Below are 18843 nucleotides of genomic sequence, written 5' to 3'. Positions count from 1 at the left end.
TAAATCGAAGATTTAAGAACAACTCACGTTATATGATCAGACAGATAATCACGATATCACTTTGACACATTCGCCACTTATTTGGAACTTGCCTCCTCTACCCTTCAAAGCTGATATTTGAGATGATGGAAGGTGAGCTCACATTTTGAACTAACATATTTATATACCTAGTTTTACCTTCCTCTTACAGCATACATGTTAATGATGTGAGATTATGAAAATCCGACTGGAGCCAAATGCCATCATCATGCTACACATCATCATTCTTAAATGAACAAAAGTTATAGAATTGGACCCTCTTAATACCAAAATTTCTCAAAATGCTTGGATACGTGCTTACTCGTTTTTAATAAGGATTTTTTATACAAAGATTTATCTCACTAACGTGAAGTACTCTATTTTTATGTACTTTAACCCTCTCTCCTCTATTAGGATAAGCAATTTAATAAATATGACGTGACAAGAACCGAGTTTGAGGTAGCTGTTAACTATGTTAAAAAAGAATTCACACCGAACGCTTCAGCCATTTTGTTTAAGTTAAACAATATATTTTTCAGTTGTATAATACAGACGTAGATTAATAGTATTGTGCTCTCTTTCTTGATATTTCTTGATATCAAATATGAGTTCTTATGTTTAATGTGGTGAACAATGCAAAATAACACTTGTCGCGCATTGAATTTTGTGTGTAAGATACATCTTACATTGAATATAATTATTGCACTAGTATGAAATTAAGCTTGAATGATAAAACTTTCTTCAGTTTCATTTCTCAAAAGACTTTCTTTTCTGTCCAGCCATTTTTCTGTCAAAAGCTTTCAAAACACTAGCACCCGACATTTTGCAATTAGTCTTTCACCTTTTTTCCCTGTATATTTTTCTCAACTTTCTAAATTTAGTGAAATATATTCCTCAGTACCTTTTTTATTGAAAATTGTTCCAATAATAAATTACCATTAGCACCTAATCTAAAAAGTGCTTCTGATGAAAAAGGAAATTAAAGTGCCTGTAAGCAATATCAAGTTTGGTTTCCTCATCTTGCGAAAGCCTTTATTTCTTCGTAAATTATTTGTTACTGGTGCAAATCAGATCATTATGATCACGACTTCGAGTCGGAATTGCTCTTACTCTGATAGATCCAGCAACTCAAACAAACCTAATTATTCAGACAGACCCGATGGCCCAGAAGTGGCTGAAATGTCAGCGCTACAGCATTTTAATCTACCAAGTCATCAAATGTAATTATACGTTTATTCATCTTTTCGCACTAGAAGAAAGGCATCAGTTTTGGCCACTCTCTGCACAGAAAAGATTTAACACAACACTCTCTGGATTCAGTGGTATTTCTTACATTCTACATGGGAAAGCTTTTCGAACTCGCTTGACTGAAGTTTAACTAACCCTTACAGGAAATTTATATAAGGTATCTCTTCTAAAAATCAATGGATTTATTTTCTTATAGAACTAGCAGTTACTTTTCAGTACAATATGTCCATACACACAGATACACACATAAAGAGAAGTAGCCGACTATAGATTTAGTGAGAATAGAGCGCAGAATCGTGTTTCTAGAATCACGTTTCAAAATTAAATGGACACTAATGAAGAATTAAGTCCTTTAGGATCTTTGATTTAGGATTTAGATTTCTCGGTTTTTGGCATCTTTGGCTATTTAGCCAGTCACGTTTGCGGTATGACGTCCCTCGATGAGCACACTATCCGGGGAAAGGGAAGAAATAAAGGATTGGGAAAGGAAGAAAGCAGCCTGCGACCTACATGTTAGGTACCACCCCCGCATTCCTGGTGTGAATGAGGAAAACCTAGGAAAACCATATTCAGGGTGGCTGCACTGAAAAATGATTTTACACTTCTTCGACCGAGTGTCCCCATCGGAAGTCGAACCCGGGACCGCTCGCACCAAGCCATTTAGGCTAAAGGGGACTGACAATTAATAAAAGTTACCTAGCTAATTAATCTTTCAATTCTTTTCAAACGGGAATCAAATCTCAGACTACATACACCAAAAGCGCACACGCTAGACACTAGACCATCAGGAAAGAGTAGAACTATATTAACAGTGTCATACAAATTCTTTGTTTGTATGATGATGACTCGTCTTCTTCAGGTTTGTTCGAGTCTTACCGAGTCGCGCGTCTGACTGATTCCAAGTCACAAAATTGTTAACCAGTTTCACCCCTACTTCCCAAAGCAACGTTTGTTCCAATCTCAATCGGTAAGAATTAACTGTAGTTAGATAGAAACTCTTTTCTAATACCGGAGTTCAATTTTCGGCGGGAGCTCATGCGGTTCGGATCCCACCTTAAGCTGTAAATCCATGTCTCCTATGGCCTCGTCACAGAACTGGACGCTAAACTGAAATCAACCACTGCAACTAATAACATATAAGATTTGAAGCTTTCCTGGCGGCGTATATGATAAAGTTCTTCTCGGGCAATCAGCCAGATGAAAACTGGTGGATAGGCCAACAGTTCGAGAGCTGTCATCGTTGTCATCATCGGGGCAATTATGTGGAGATCAGCGAATATAAGTAATATATACTCTGGACTGGCGAAGATGCTGGTTCCTGATTGGCTGAAATTGCTGGTTCCTGATTGGCTGATTCAATCTGAAAAACTGGAGCTGTGATTGGCTGGCTATGTTCCGTAGTCAGTGGTACGGATTGGCTGAGGGTTATCTGGATGTTGGGGTGTCGTTTTCTTTCCTGTGGTACTGATGACTGGGTTATACAGAGGGCTGAGTTGACATCCAGTGTATCTGTTAACGTTGTTCGGTTCATGAACTATGGCAAGAGATTCGGCTACTATCCTGGTCCAGTAATTGATGCTGAAAAAACACAACATTAAGACCATACACAAGCTGCAACCAAAAATCAGAAACTTACTTCGCCCGATCAAAGATGAATTGGGCTTAAAGACACCAGGCGTGTATCGTATACTCTGTGAATGCGGAAAGTCTTATATAGGACAAACAGGACGCACCATTAAACAACGTTGCAGAGAACATGAAAATTACATTAGATTATTCTATCCAGAAAAATCAGGTTTAGCTGAACACAGTTTAACAGAAGGCCATAAAGTTTTATTTAAGGACACATCCATCATTATCAAGAGCATCAATTACTGGACCAGGATAGTAGCCGAATCTCGTGTCATAGTTCATGAACCGAACAACGTTAACAGAGACACTGGATTTCAACTCAGCCCTCTATGGAACCCAGTCATCAGTACCACAGCAAAGAAAACGACACACAAACATCCAGATAGCCCTCAGCCAATCAGTACCACTGACTACGGAACATAGCCAGCCAATCACAGCTCCAGTTTTTCAGATTGAATCAGCCAATCAGGAACCAGCATTTTCAGTCAATCAGAACCAGCATTTTCGCCAGTCCAGAGTATATATTACTTATATCCGCTGATCTCCACATAATTGCCCCGATGATGAGAACGATGACAGTTCTCGAATCGTTATCATTATAATAACATATTCTAGAAAAGGCTCTGCAGATCATTTTCTTCATAATAAACTTATCTTCAGACAATAACCATTCATTAAAACCTTCAGAAGTATTCATAAATTTTTAAAATTTATGTTATTAAAAATATTTAGTTTTCTTAGGAATTATTTTTTTACATACTAATAAAATCAATAATTATTTAAAAATTTAAAATTACAGAAACAAATAGAAATTTGAATATAACGTTTTTACAACAATTAATTTTCCGACATTCTTAGATGAAAACCTCGGCTGAATATATGATTGTTTACAAATATTTTAAATAATAATATTGATTCAAACGGAGGTCGATGCATTTGACCTACTGTGCTCTCTGCTGAGGAAGGGAAAACCAGAATTAGTTTTCTTCTGGTTAACATAGCTCTGTATAATGCATTGACCGACGCTTTAACTCCTAGAAGACTCGGGGCTCAAATGCATTCTAGATCCCTCCAACTTTATTTCCAAATTTCAATGCTCCTAGTGTACTAAGCGCCGTCAGAAATTATAAAAGAAAATTTTTTTTAAAGTATTTGATATATGGTTTCCACCATAAGTAGTTTCTAGCAAGACAAGTGTACTATTTTTTACATTTTATTTTGACATTAAAGACAAGTAACTTCATTTGTTAAATATTGACGTTATTTTTTCTTCCTGAAATATATACAAAGGAAAAATATTTCTTGGCATATAATACGGCATGTAGTAGTAATGTAATTACCTATGGTGATTTATAAACGAAACAGGAAGCAGGAGCTAGTTCAATAAACCACTCCCTGGATTTATCGCTAGTTTGGTCATTTGTAACGACAATTCTATGGAGCTTGAAACTTGTGCTTATTTCTTCAAGTTCTTTTCTGTTTAAGATTCTATCGATAATCAAATTCAAGTTATATATTTGAAGGTGAAGTGTCCCACGTATTGAATAGACATGTGTTTTAGCATATAACAACAAATATATTCCCTAACTTTCAATGCCTTGCACTTTATTGCAGTTTACTTTATTATAAACTATTATTTAAATTATTACAGTTTGTCACATTATCTTCGATATTTACACGTATAAATATATTCATTAATTATGTAAAGAAATGTGGCGTAGTGACATTTTGAACTGCGCTCTCTGATTTCTTCAGAACTAAATACTAGCATTTCATACCTAAAGGAAAATATGATTTTAGTTGTTCTAAGTTCCAGAAATAAAGATGATAAAAGGCAATGTGCTGACCAAAATAACTGAAACGTATCTCGTTGACCATAGCTGTTTATGCATTAAAATTGAAGATAATTCATTCTAGTTTTCAGCTGTAAAGCTCGTCATAGTTTTTTTTTTAATATCAAAATTTAGAATTTTTACTTTATGTTGTAAAAATCTACTTCATCTTTTTCGCTTTATAACAACATGATCATTAACAAAATTTGCAGAATGTCGAATGAATTATAATTGTAATCAAATTCTTTTTCCATTTTTTGTCCTGCCTAGTCAAAGAAGAAACACAAGCAAAGCACAAAGAAGTTTCGAATACGGGACATCTGGGTGATAGTTTTGTACGGATTCAATTAACTACGAAATAAGGTAGCAGAAACTCCCTACTCTGTAATTATTGTAAGGATCCCCATATCACGACAAGATCACAACATATACTATTGATTGTCAACCGCCTAGCAGACAAGAACCTGCCACGAAAGGCACTGAGGAACGACCTGTAGAGGACAGATAAAGACCGGACCACGAGGGACCCAGCATAAGTCGACCAACTGATCGCTTAACCATTACCTTCCTATGTCACTAGGACTAAAAGCATCTCTTCCTTATCCTATGTCGCACTGGATTAGGGATCCCATCTTTAACTTATAATCCTAATCTAACCTACAACCTGTTAAGTGTTCTGGAAACTCCCTTGAGTGGAAAGACAATCCGGCAAAACATTTAGTATTCCTTCAGTTGGTCCTTGAGTAAGAGACATTGAATTAGAAACACTTGAACTTATTATATTTTGTAATAAAACAGGTGAAGGGAAAAGACACACGGACCATTATTTGACTCTACCTATAAAACATTGCGTGGTGTAGGCACCGGAGCGTGGTGCGTGGTGTGTACGGGGCGCTCTTTTTCTTAACTTTATATCTTAGCACTGATGAGGTTAGTATCAAAATTCAACAAAATTTCATATCATGTCCCTCCCTCCATCTTCTTACCTTCCCTGAGTGCGATTTATGCGGTAAATAGGTGAAGTAAAGGAACATACAGATCAGGAGAGAATAACACAAATATGACGGAGGGTGCATCTTACATATCTTTTAACATGCCACATTTGACTAAGTATGCGGGACACGTACACGAGGACCCGGACAGGTTTTTAATGCTATTCGGCCATATGGCTACCATGTAATCATGATCACCGGCTAAGAAGAAGGACATTTTACCGGCATATCTACAAGACACGGTACTGGATCCCACGTTGCAGCTTAAAAACCAAAATAAATTTGATACAATATCCTATGGCGATCTAAAATTTAAATTAGTAGCATTAAGTAGGGCAAAGGTCCCATCTTATAAAGCAGAACATGAATTATTTGAGGTTCAACGGGGAATGGATAAATCCATAGACTCGTTCTTTTTTCGTATAATTCGAGCAAGCAGGCAGTTACTACCGGAAACAAGAAAATAGCGAAAAATCAATCATTTATCATTGGGACTACAGAGGGTTTTCCTTAATAAGATAGCATTGAAAAGATTTGAGACAGTAGACGAACTACAGACTAAATTAAACACTTTGAAGCCGCCATTGGCCTCAGAAGGAAAAGGGAACATGCAAAGCTATCACAAATACTGCGCATGCTATACGGCCAGAATCACACACCTAACCCACCGAATACATCATATGGCTTATCAACCGAACCAAAGACGATGAATCCTGTACAACAATTATATCACTGTACCTATCCTGTAAAAACGCAACCTGTTATACAAGCGATGAATAGCTATGTACCTTCATATCAACAACAAATTACTACTTCCATGGAAATTTCTCAACCTAACCCTCAAGAATATCAAACCTCAAGTCAAGAATCTAAGACCACTCCTCAGAAACAGCAAAATCCTACACAAAATGGCCTCTCTACCTTGGTCAATAAAATGGCAGAATTTTCGCTAGTGAAAGCCCAGACGAGATACAGAAACCAACCGCAGCATAGTAATCAGGGAAACAGAAGGAGGAATAACATAATAACGGGAAGGTAAAGTATGAAACAGCCCAGAACAATCAGCAGGCTACGCCCACAGAAGATCAAATTATGGTATGCAGGATACGCCGGAATCGGGGCATGGTGAATCTGTTTGTTACAAGCTTCAAAAAACGTGTAAGGCAGCCTATTCACAAGCTTTTTGAAGTTCGAAAGGAGGAGACCAAGAAGAAACTAGCAAGCACAATAGCTTAAATTACGAAATTTCTGTAATAAAAGAACAATCAGGGCAATTGGCTGAAAAACAGGAAAGCATTGCATTAAAGGACGAAAATAACAGGTGGCATTTAAGAATTAAAACTAAATCTCGACCAGAAGATAAAAGTAAACAAAATGGCAATTTTTATTTCAAATTCCAATGGCAAAAGAACAATGGATGTGGCAAAAGAACATCCTACCAGGTTTTTTCCTCGATATTAAATCCACATTTATCTGGGAACGATACCTCTCTCTTGGGCGTCTCTTGGTCGACTTGTTTCACTCTTGGTCGAGACTTAAGGATAAACATTTCCGGAATGCCTGTGTAGGAAGACGTGTCGGTATGACACTAACCTCACCCAAAAACTACAAAATATGCTCAAACTTTGGATGTATATTTCTTCGGCAATACAAATTCTACGCCATGTGAAATACTGACTACCTCCAGTTACGTTCCTGTGTGCGTCAGCCGAATTTACATGACCGGTTCTTCTGAAATTACATTCGGTCATCTAAAATCAGTTCCCTTCGAATATCCGTCGACCAATGCTTCATTATGCATGGTTGAAAATTGGTTATGGTAATGGTGAACATGTGCAAGATTTCAAAAGTGTAATCGATGTAGCTTTCTATACAAACATCACAGAGTATGCGGTGTTGACATATGACAATTGTTCTTTTGCTACCTGTGCATTCTGAAGTTTTCCGTACTGCTTTGATTGTTTTATTGAGAATCCTCTTGTGCATTTATAGTTACGCCACATTACCTACGTGTGCCTCCTAATGTGGCCTCTCTTGGAGGTTTGCAATATATTGCAGACAAATCAACGTCATCATTTGTTTGAAGGTAAGGAGACTTGTTTAACCTTGTTTCTTTTCACAACATATTTCCATCAATATACTACTTTAACCCTTACTATTTAAAACGTTTGATTCGACCCTTTCTAGGACCCTTTCTAGGAGACTCTGGGGGAAAAAACGATTTCATTCAAAATATGTGTCCCTAAAAGTAATGAGATACGTGTTTGCCGATGTTTCTATCCGCCCAACCCTTTCCCGCGAACATGGCCAGCGGTCGGACATTATAGACGCCCAGTAGTTAAGACACATGCTCCACTTTGCCCTACTCTTGCGAACGTTTACACCATCTTACAAAAAATGGATATCACTGTTTGCTTTCGGGGTGCTAAAATTACACATGCTTTCCTTTTTGTGCGTATTCATCCGTTCGACCGCAAGTATTTTTTTAAGAGCAACACTGTCATTTAGTTCGTTTTCAACCAATGATATATATTTTAACTACCCCAAGCTCTTGCCATTCGGATATTTACCGTGCGTACCTCACATATTATGATAACGACCAAACACTTTTCATAAGCAGAAACATTTTGTAAAATTTTAAACTCTTTTAAGTTGATTATAATATGTGAGGTTTCACTCTGGGAATAAAATGTTTTCGTTTTAAAAATAAACTTTTCCTCCTTTCTTTCATACGTATGTAATAACTTGGCGGCTTTTATCATGTACTATTTATATGCTAAATAAATAGCTTGAAAAGTTTAGTTCAGTGGTAAAGCGTGCGACTTCTTATTCTGGAGTCGTAAGTTAGATCACGATGGGGTCAACTATTTTGGTATGTTATGATAAATTCCTCAATGAATTAATAAATATATAAAAGAATTGCATTAAAGTAAGTCGTTTGTGTAAATACATTCATACAACAATTTCAGGGCATAAATAATTGTTATGTTTAAAATATACATCTGACGTACAGTGAGTTTATACAGAATGTCGGCATATTAATGTGAACTTTACATATAAATTAATTAAAACAGGTATTGACAATACGTAATTATGTGTCGTGTATTTGCCTGAAACAACACAATTCAGATTCTGTCTACAGAAGTAACTATTGCAACCGTAAGCAATAGTAACTTGGAATTACTTTCTATTTTGGAAGAGTGTGATATATATTCATTGGATGTTATCTTAAGACGCTGATTCGAGTGTAAACAGACGCTTCTCGCTATCTGTTACGTTTCATTTCGATATTGATAAACGTTGAAGTCGGAAATGGCTAATTTTAACTCCTCCCAATTTGAATAGAGTTTCAAAAGAAAAAATAAAATCCATTCTTGAAACGCTTAAATAATTGCAGAAAGGCACATCTTGATAAGATTCACCGTTGTCGCTCTATGTAAATCAGTATTGACAACGAAAGTAATAGCAAATGTAACCTCTTCCTTTTTAAATGAACATTAAAGGGGAAAATAAAATATATTCTTAAGATATGAATCGAATGCAAGAAACAACGTTTTAATAGGGTTTTTAGCATTTGAGAACTAAGGGGACTAGTATTGCTACCAGAAAGAATAATAAATAAAATCAGTTCCGTCTTTAACAGCGTGTTGTTGATAGTCATTATACATTGTATTGACATGCTTATTTGTTTGAATAAAACTGCTTTTCGCTACCTGTTGCCACTTTTCCTCTATGGTACTAGGGGTTAAAAAGGTATTCAAACCGTAAATAATATTAACCCTAAAAACTTCTGGTTAGTGGAGTGATGATAGTGTGTGTATAGAAAAGATATGTTTGCAAAACTCTGCTTCTCGTTGCCTGTTATCGTTTTCGTTCTACAGCAATACACGTTGAAACAAAAGTACTAACGCAATCTGCCCTAACTCCAACTACTTCTGGTTTAAATAAGAATTGATGGAAAATATTCTTGGGATTCTGAATTTTTGGAGGAAATTTTTTTAGGACCCTGAATTGATTGTAAAACACCGTATATTGATATCTCCTGTTGTTTTGATTTCTGGAAATAAAAATTGAAATAGAAAGTAATAGTTAATTTGAACCTTTTACTGTTGATCGTAAAAAAACCGTATCCTGATCACCTATTGTTTTGATCTATGGGAATAAGAATTGAAATAGGAAATAATAGTTAATGTGAAACACTTCCTGTTCCGGTAGGATGTTGACAATAAATATGGCATGTTGCCTTGAGACGCTAAATGGTTTGGACAAAAATATTATTGCTATCTATTACTGTTTTAGTACTATGGCAAGGAACGTACAAACAGAATATGGCTAATTTCAACAAATTCTGTTTTGATTAAAGCTCCCAGGGAAAAGGAGAAAGCTATTCTCGAGACGATGAATCAATTGCAAAAATCCACTTTTTAATATCACTTACTATTTTTGCTCTACGGAAATCAGTATTGGAACCTGGAAGTACTTGTAAATTTGAACAATTTCCAGTTTTGATAGAGTTATATGGATACTAACGATATGTTTGTTAAGAGATTGAATCGTTTGCTTAAACCTGCTTCTCGCTATCTGCTGCCGTTTTCGTTCTATAGCGATAAACGTTAAAACCGTTATTGAAACCAGAAGTTATAGTAAATTACAGCTACAGCCGAATTTGGTAGAGTATTGTAGATAGTCATGATGTTGTCTTTAGACTAAATCGTTTGTAGAAACCGTTTCTCACAATCCGTTGTCATTTTCTTTGTATATCGACAAACGTTGAAACCGTTTTGAACCAATTCCGGTTTGAGTAAAAGGTTAACGGAGGAAATAAAATCTGTTCTTTGGACACTGAATTAATTGCAAAAGAACGCATCTTGAAGCATTTTCTATTTCTATTAGGCGGAAATTGGAAACTGAAACCGGAAGTAATAGTAAATTTCAAACATTTATGGTTTCTGTAGAGTATTTTGGATACTCATGATGTCTCCAGATGTAACTTGTTTCCAAAATCAGTTCTCGCTATGTTACTGTTTCATGCTATGACGAAAAATATTGAAACTGGTATTGAAACCGGAAGTAATAATAAATCTAAACCATTTTCAATTGTAGTAGAGTATTGTGAATCACCATGCTATATTGCCTATGCATGGTATCGTCTACAAAAAACGTCTTTTCTCTGTATACTGCCGTTTTCATCTATGGGTTAGATGTTAGAACCCCGGAAAGCTAATTTGAACCACTTCTGACTTAAATATAAAGTTAACAGATGAGATGTATCTTATCCTTTTCATGCAAAATCAATGGTAGAAAACCACTTCTGGATATCATTATAGTATGGAAGTTTAAAACCTGTCTTTATTCCATCAATATTATTAACACTAACATATCAATGATAATCTTGTGTATAATTCAAAAAGTTAGCCTTGATATTTATGCCAAATTGGAAGTCGTTGTGGGAAGGCCTCTTGCTATAACAGATTTGTGGGTGTTCAGGTACTTCTGTAAAACCAACGTAATCTTTCTATTTTATAAGGGTGAGTAATGCGTTAGTCATTTCATTTCTACTGTATTTCAACTTCACGGAGGAAAGCAACTCGTGTTCGTGACTCTATGAAAAAACATTTGTTGGTTCTTTAAGGTCAATGCAACGACAAAATAGCTAATACTAGGAGTTCACACGACCCGTTAGTTTGATAGAAAAGGCAGATTCAGCAGACGTGTTTACGTAAAAAAGACTAATGCCTTCGATATATACAAGATAGGGTACCCCGGTGTAACACACCGATTGTGATAAGATTTCACAGACATAAACAACATTGAAAAAGAAGCGACATGTATTTTTATATCGCCCAACAAGCCCATTGAAAGGATCAAATAGAGGCATAGAAATGGGGACAAAATGAGATTATGTAGAATAAGGCGAGAACGAGAAGAGATATCGGAAAAGGTTAAATGTAAGAAATACTACCAATAGTCGACGAAATTCAATGAGGTAGAACGCACCCATGAAACGAGAGCAGCACATCCAGAAATGGTCCAATCACGTGTACAACATTGTCACAATGTGTCACGGAAATGAGCGAAAAGGATGATAAGGAGCAGGAAAAAAGAAGAAACGAAAACCGAAAATACGTGTTTTTGCTTTCGGTGCATACATCACCCATATGCGAAAAATTGCAGATTTATCTCAGTGCATGAAGATGGGATAACACGCTAAGAGAGAGTACTGGGCACTGGGTTGCATATATCGGCTAATAGGAACAAAAATTCATAGCACAATAGAATGTAATAGCAGGTGGTCTACATACGTAAGATAAACAGTACCAGACAATAGTATCAACATTATATCACTACGAAAATACACGTACAACATAACAGTTATATGAACGGCGTTTGCATCCTTCCTGTGTGTTAATCCATCTTCGGGCATTGAGATAATTCTGCGTTTTTTTCGTATACTGGCAACATATGCACCCAAAGCAGAAACAAGTATTTTCGATTTTCGTTTCTTCTTTCTTCTTTCTTCCTGCTCCTTATCATCCTTTTCACTCATTTCTGTAACACATTGTGACAATGTTGTACAAGGATTGGTCTATTTCGGATGTTCTGCTCTCTTCTCATGGGTTCGTTCTACCTCATTGGATTGCATTCACTACGGGTAGTATTTCGTACGTTTAAACTTTTCCGATATGTCTTCTCGTTCTCGCTGCATTCCACATGATTTTGATAACATTTTTATGGCCCTTTTTGATCCTTTCAATGTGATTGTTGACCGATATAAATGAATCCGTGTCCTTTTTTCGATGTTCTTTATGTCTGTGCAATCTTATCACAATCAGCGTGTTAAGCCTGGGTACCCTGCCTTGTTAGTAGAAGGCTTAACTGGGTGGAAGCAACATAACAACGTCTTATGCGAAAGAACGGTGACTGTTCTATCTGTTGTGTGTATTAAACACGAGTTTGTGTGTCTGTCTGTTTGCGGCCTGGAGATCAGACGAGTTTTCAAAAAGGTACTAAATTTTGATCACTGATACTTTGTCCAGGCCCCAGACAGAAAGAAGTGTTTTTCTTTAATTTGCACCAGGGGTCTCAGCGGAAGGGGCCGTTTACCAGTACATGTAAAATATTAGGAAATGGCCGACATTTGTGTCGAATTCATAGTTTGGCGGACACTGAGATAAATGGTGATACTTCGATTAGCGATGACTTTCAAAATCGGCTACTATTGTATGCGGGCTGGGGTCACCGATGGGGTACCGAAACATGTAAAAATAATCCAAAATGACCTATATTAGTGTCAAATTCGTAGTTTGCATGTCGCTGAGATGAATGGTCATTCTTCCAGATGCGTTGACTTCCAAATACAGCCCAATCGCCTGGGTTTAGAAGGCGTTATTTTAAATTTCGAACCAGGGTTCTCAAGAGGTATTTACCGACATATGTAAAAGCAGAATTAAATGGCCGATATCTTCTCGTTTCATTGTTCACTTTGTTTACATAGATATTTTATCTGGACCATGCGGAAAGTGGATATTTCAGCTAGTTATTAACAAATGCAAGAAATACATTATTGATAATAAACAGGGTTGCCCCAAAAGTAGGTATAAAGAACGGTACTGATCAGATCATTGCATTTTATACAATTTCTTATTGTTCTCCATCAGGTAAACTTAGTTTCTTTACTATTTGTTCTTCATGTGCTTTTACTTAATCTTAAGCTCAAAAGAGATGAAGCAAGCAAACTCATAACTAAAATGTTATTCTTGATGAATGCAGACGTCTATGCCTACTTTTGGACTACGTGAACACATAAGAATTTACTATGAAAGAAAGAAAAGGAAGTGTAAACATACATAACCGTATTTGACTTTATATAATCTATCCTAAACCGCGGTCACTAATCTAAGATAAAGTAGGAAAGATGCAAGAAAGTAATTAATAATAACAAACATGAACATATAAAAATATATTTTGAAAGAAAAAAGTTCCACTGACAGAACTTGTTTACTCCGGACGCCGAAGCTTTAACCAGAGTTGGAGTTGGTGAGTGAGTCGATGGGTCAGAGTGTCAAATGGGTCGAGCTTTGTGAGTGGATCGTGTATCAACAGCATGTTACTCAGTGCGAACCACCACCCTCTCTGACCCATTGCGACCCACCACCCACCATGACCCACTCTGGTCACTGCATTATAGACAGCATCTTCTGAACAGCATATTTTTCGCCCTTGTCTCTAGCCATAGAGACTAAAAACACGTTTCTCATTGGTTGCAGTTTGCAATACAGTGAAACACTTTTCTCAGAAAAAAAGTGAGAAACAAAAAATAACGAGCTTCGGATCATATCCTCATATGTGTTTAGACACTACCATGCGCTTTCTACTATAGTAATAATTGCTGAAGCTTGTTTATTGTATGGAGCACAGAGCAATCAAGCCATGAAGTCATGAGAAAAATATACATAAAATTTGTAATGTAAGTTTCTGTACGTAGGTCTACTTAACTTGAATTGGGACTTTAAAAATTTCATCCGTTTCTCCACTGAAAAGTATCGATAATTCAACAAGGAAATAATTAGACCATGATAATTTAGTTGAAATTCATCGTAATGTTGGCCATGATAAGCACTTTACCATTTTATATCTTAAAGGACAGATCAGATCCATCCTTCTTGTAACAGAATGATGCTTCAGCGATTGGCCGTAGAAATTCAAACTCTTATTAGTTAGAATTTCACAACCTGGTTTTATTACAAGCGTAAACTCTTTAATCGGTAGAAAAGATGCCGTGGATCATGTGTCAAAGTTGATGACCATCTGTTTTGGTAGGCCAGTGATTCATGGTGTGTGGTTTGTCGGAGTGTGTCATGGTAGGTGATGGGTAATGGTTGTTCATAGTTCAGAGTGGGTAGTGGGTAATGGTTGTTCCTAGGTCAGAGTGGGTCACGGTGGGTAGTAGGTCAGGCGGTCGTGGTTCAAGATGTGTCAGTGGGTCGTTTTTTAAGTTTTCATTGACCCACGCCATCTCTGGCGGCCACCAAGGTAATCTTATAACTATTGATTTGTCTATTGTATTTACATTTGGAATAGACGAAATTGAAACGATATTATCGAAGTCGGTCATTTAGTTCGAATAAAATGTGTATGCTAAACAGCACAATTCCTTTGAGAATATTTCCAAGGAGGGGACAGTAATGCACATGGTATAAAGAAATGAAAAGTGTGTAAAGATGCATATATGGCTGTCTAGAGTTGGCGTGTGTCAATGAAAATTTGATCCATTTATCGTGACTCACGATTCACCGTGATCTACAAGGCACCGTGACCCACTATCCACCGTGATCCACTCGAACCCACCACCGACCATGAACTACTCAGACCCATTATGAGCAACGCCGTCCAACAAAACCCATCGTCATCAACTCTAACCCATGATCTACGCTCTCCTCTTCACTAAATAAAGTTTACACTTGTAATATGACAAGCCTGTGAAATTATCACTAATCGGAGTTTGAATTTCTACGGTTCAATGCTCAAGCACCACTCTGTTATAATACCGGTAGATCTGATCTTTACGATATATAATGGTAAAGTGTTTGTAATAGGCCAAATTGTGATGAATTTAAATTTAATTATCATATATAATTATTTCTTTGTTGACTTACAGACAATTTTTAGTGGAAAATAGAATGAAATTTGAAAGTCTCAAATAAAGGTAAAGTAGACAAAAGTAAAGAGAAGTGTAAAAGTGTCCATATAATTAAACATCCCGTACAAATTTAAAACTTCCAAGTAATTAAGCTTACAGCACAAATTTTATGTCTATTTCACTCACAACTATATGACGTGATACCCTTATGCTCTGAACGCTCCATATAATGAACGCATTTATTATAATAAAAATTAGTAGCTGTAAAATGCGAAACACTGTCGTTTTTATTTCTCAATAATTGCTTTTCAGTTTGTTTTTGAACTAATATCGATCGTTTTCGATTATTTTTAGAAATCAATCCTATATATAGAAAATGCCTCCCCCCAATAAAAGAGAGCCTTAGAAAGTATATTGAGATTAGAGCCTATGTATATTCCAAATGTCATTTCAGTTGATTTTGTAGTTTGACCATGATGATCACACAAACATAATCAACTTTTATATAATAATTCATATATTATAGGTAATTCAAAAAAATTTTCCAGTCGTTAGCTCTTCTAAAATCTCACTGGCTGTGTCTGAATAGTCAAGAAGTAAGTCCTATTGCTATTATTACAATTGCAAATATAGTGAATTGCCTGAAGATCTATAAGAGTGACTAAAGTTCTTTATTCAATAGAAACAAATGCAAAAAGAAGAAAAGGGAAGGCCTTGAAAGTAAAACGTAGACAAATTCACCAAACAATCTACAATGCACTGAGCAGAATGGGTCGGTGAGTTAGAATAGATCGGTGGGTCAGTGTGGGTGCGAATGGGTTGATGGGTCAGAGTTGTTCACGGTGGGTTGTGTGTCCAGTAAGTCACATCCTGTTGACCCACGATACACTTACAAATCTTGATCCAATTTATCCATTGACTCACTCCACCTCTGGATTTCACATACGGATAAAGCAGTCATATATTTATCTTAACCTTTCTGACTTAACATAAACTAATTTAAGTTAATCAAAAGATGCAATAAAGCCATTATTAATGAAAATTACAAAGAAGTAGAAATGCATTTTGAAAGAATTCAAATCAAAGTGAAACAGCCGAGATTCGAACCCGGGTTGCTCCACTCAAGAAGCAGACATCTTACCGACTTACCCACAGCAGAACTTGCAACTTATGGTTTTGAAGCTTTATTTATATTGCGTGTGTTACGAAACAACGCTACGAGATGGCATTACTGTTGCAACGACCTCCTTCAAGCCCCATTTCGTAAATTTACGAAATATCTCTTTTAATCCTCAATCAGTCCCATATATATATATATATATTATATATATATATATATATATATATATATATATATATATATATATATATATATATATATATATATAGGATGCGGAAAAAGCCCCCGAACATTCGAATATCTCGCGAAATATAGAGATCAGAAACAAAAATAACACGCGTTAAATAGTTTTGGAGAAGCTATCCAATGATACCGAACGCACCCCCTATCCTTACCCAATTCGGGGGTACAGGGAGTAACTTTAAAATTTTTAACGGAAACCCCCAATTTTTATTGCACATTTGTAATTTTCGAAATCTGTATTCTATGTAACTTCAAAAAAAAGTACTAATTGAAGTTAAAAATTATGAAATTTATTTTTGGGAAATAAAAGAAAAAATACTTTGAACAGGGATCGAACTCAGAACCTTTGTTTCGCAAACCAATACGCTAACCATGCAGTCACAGAGTACGGGACTGACGCCTCGCACTTTCGTCACGTTTTGGTGCAAGCCTTACTTTATGTGTCGATTAAAGCGCTATCTACGAAGACACTGTTTTCAATTTTGGGTCAACTAACTGTTACTTTTACTGGAGAATCCAAATGCGCAATAAGAAATGGAGGTTCCCGTTTAAAATTTTAAAGTTACCCTCCGTACCCCCGAAGGGGTGTGGATACGGGGTTGCGTTTAGTATCATTGGATAGCTTTTTCAAAATTATTAACACGAGTTACTTTTGTCTTGACGATCTTCATAGTTTGGGAGATATTGGACCGTTCCGAGGTATTTTCCGCACCCTGTATATATATATATATATATATATATATATAGATAGATAGATAGATAGATAGATAGATATGTGGGTGGGTGGGTGGGTGGGTGTGGGTGTGTTGGTGCACCAGTAAGCTCCTAACAGTTTAGATTAATTAATTCTTAGATTTTAATCTACAGAAAAAATGCTTTTAGTGAAAACAAGGGGCCTTTTAGCCGTAGATGGCTAATGGCCGTAAATAAAATTCAAATTTCAAATAGGACTGAGTAAACTTGCGGACAATGGCTGATTTAACACGTTTGAAAATAGCGGGTGTAATCGATGATTTAAGAAGAACGTTGATGTGGCCTGTGTAGCTAAGTGAATAACGTGTGCGTTTGTCGTTCTACAGTTCCCGTGTTCGATTCCCTGCCTGGATTTACTGTTTCTTTTTTCAAGGAATTAAACGTTGTAAATCATGGTCGCGATTCATACTGAGAGAGAGATTTGTCCCATAAAGCGAGAAAACCTGAGATAAAGGAAGAGGGAAAGACACAAACATTGTTTCAATTAAGCTTTAAAATTTCATTTATTCTCATGTCTTTCGGTCTTTTCCTTTCCTATTTTCTTCTTTTCTCATTTTGTTTCGCTTTACATACTTTGTCGATCTCTGTATGGTGCATAGTATTATTTTCCTTTTCTTTGCATTAATTTATCTCTTAGAACTTAACGTGAATAAAATTTCTGCAGATTTATCTCGTGGTTGTTTCTCTAAGTGATGCTCTCAGTTACTAGTACTTTTCCTTCGAGTGGAGAAATATCCTGGCATGTTATGTTTTCGTGCATGCTTTTACTGTCATGTTGGTTGTCCAACTATCAGACATACAGTGAAACTATTCTGCTACCGGAAAACGTTATCATTTCTTATACAATATATCCAACCTCCAGGTTCTAATGTTCGTGGGTATACCACAAAATTGACAGATAAATGAATGAATGACGAGCCATACTAGCAGTGTGAGTTGATTTAATCGATGTATTAGTAGTTTTCACGCTTAGATGTGGTAAATATTTTCCCCAAACAGTTTATATATCAAGAACAGAGAAGACTTAAGTATATAATAAGGTGAAAGCCACTTCATTATTCACTATATTATGTTTTCTTTTTTCTCAAAAGCATTATAGGTTAACATACTTCAATTTATTTGTTTTGTCCCCTTGCTCCTCCACAACAATGGCTTCATTACCATTTCACTAATCCGTTATGCAGCGATTTATTAAAAACAATTATAGTGATGCGTTAAACGACAAAGTGATATAACTACCAGTCGTCGTCCATGGACATGTTTGAACTCGACTTGACGGTATTTGGTTCATACTTCAGCCTTAACAACTCTTCTGAAACTGTCCTTAAGAGGCAATACCTTCTTTTTGCGTTGGTTTAATCGGGG

The sequence above is a fragment of the Thermobia domestica genome, chromosome 5, assembly GCF_964235325.1.
Source record: "Thermobia domestica chromosome 5, izTheDome1.hap1.1, whole genome shotgun sequence".
NCBI classification, from domain to species: Eukaryota; Metazoa; Arthropoda; class Insecta; order Zygentoma; family Lepismatidae; genus Thermobia; species Thermobia domestica.
The sequence above is the reverse complement of the archived record's forward strand: the minus strand, read 5'-3'. Positions refer to the sequence as shown.